The sequence below is a fragment of the Schistocerca americana genome, chromosome X (genome assembly GCF_021461395.2).
Source record: "Schistocerca americana isolate TAMUIC-IGC-003095 chromosome X, iqSchAmer2.1, whole genome shotgun sequence".
Lineage (NCBI taxonomy): Eukaryota > Metazoa > Arthropoda > Insecta > Orthoptera > Acrididae > Schistocerca > Schistocerca americana.
The window spans coordinates 305,979,061-305,980,490 of NC_060130.1; the positions used below are offsets into that span (position 1 = coordinate 305,979,061).

A 1,430-nucleotide genomic window follows, 5' to 3' on the forward strand; every position below is an offset into this window, starting at 1 on the left:
ATAATTCAAACCGTACTGGAACGATAGAGAATTCTAGTGACTGGTTTCAACTCCTGTTCCTTATATTGTGAATGACCTTTCACGTAACATTAGACAAGCAGAATTGTTAGTTTTCGCGGACTATATTAGTACTGTAATAAATCCTGTTAGAGACAAAGCAACGAGGTCGATTTTTAATGACGTTTTCGAAATATTACTAGGTGGTTCTCGGAAAATGGAATGTCCCCGAAGTCTGAGAAAACACAGTATTTTTTTCAATCCCGTACAACAAACACTTATAGCAACAACTGACGCAGCACCTGAACAGGTGTCCGTAAACTGGGTAGAAACCGCGATGTTGGTGGGGAGCGCTAGGCTGCGCGCCGGGGAACGAAATACCCGCGACCATAACGCAGCGTGCAAAGGGGGGCGCCACTGGTCAGCAGGCCATCGCTATTTTTAGGACGGCAGAGAATCACGCCGTGAAATAATGCGAGGGGCGGCCAAGTTTAGCCGCTTCCGTTTACGCTGGTCGCACTCCGAAGAGTGGGCGCCAAGTTTTACGGTGTCATGTGTTTACGGAGCGGCGAATGAATCAGATGGGCGTGATGGGCCTGCCAGCTCCCTCGCCGGTAGCCCCGAGTCATTTCGTAACAACTGCCTCCGAGACTTCATTGCTTTCAACGCATAGTGTCACACCTTAAGGTACATTGATGCTCTCTTCAGCTCAGTACTCTCCCGAAAAAGTTGATAACAAATCGCCGATTACCAAACCGAAATTGGTGCTCCTATATTCCGTACAGGAAAGCTTAATTCGGTTAAGGAAATTTGTATATACTAAGGTGATCGGCAACGTACCACGAGTAATGAGTATAATGGGCGGGACAATACGTTGAGAATGTGGGTTTCGCGGGAGGCGTACCAGAGATAAATCCCTCCAGTCGCGCTATCCTCTGTGACCTCGGTAGCTCAGATGGATAGAGCGTCTGCCATGTAAGCAGGAGATCCCGGGTTCGAGTCCCGGTCGGGGCACACATTTTCATGTGTAAGCAGCTAAGGGTGTTCATTTCAAGGAAATTTGTCTCATCTAATGATGAGGCAAAATTTGTCTCATCTAATGATGAGGCAAATTTACTTGACCCAATTAAGCGTTCCTATACAGAATATAGGAGTACCAAGTTCGGTCTGTATGGAATGGAGACCTGGACCATTAACTTGAAACTCATTAAAAAAATTACAAGCTCTAGAGATGGACCTCTGGAGAAGATAGGCAAAAATCTCCAGGAAAGAGAAGATAAGGAACACCGAAATAATAAGAAGAATGGAAATAAAAGAAAGAATATATGACGTAATGGATAGGAAGAAAACTACGGGCATGTACGACGAAAGGAGGAAGCCAGAATACCAAAACTGATACTGTAACCTCCCCACAGAAATTTATAATTGAAATT

General features: G+C 45.1%; 1 non-coding gene across 1 annotated transcript; it reads left to right on the top strand.

Moving 5' to 3' along the window:
- The first annotated feature begins 937 nt into the window (after positions 1-937).
- Trnat-ugu lies at positions 938-1,011 on the top strand. The gene has a single exon. It is a non-coding gene; the product is annotated as a tRNA-Thr (tRNA).
- Positions 1,012-1,430: the final 419 nt, after the last annotated feature.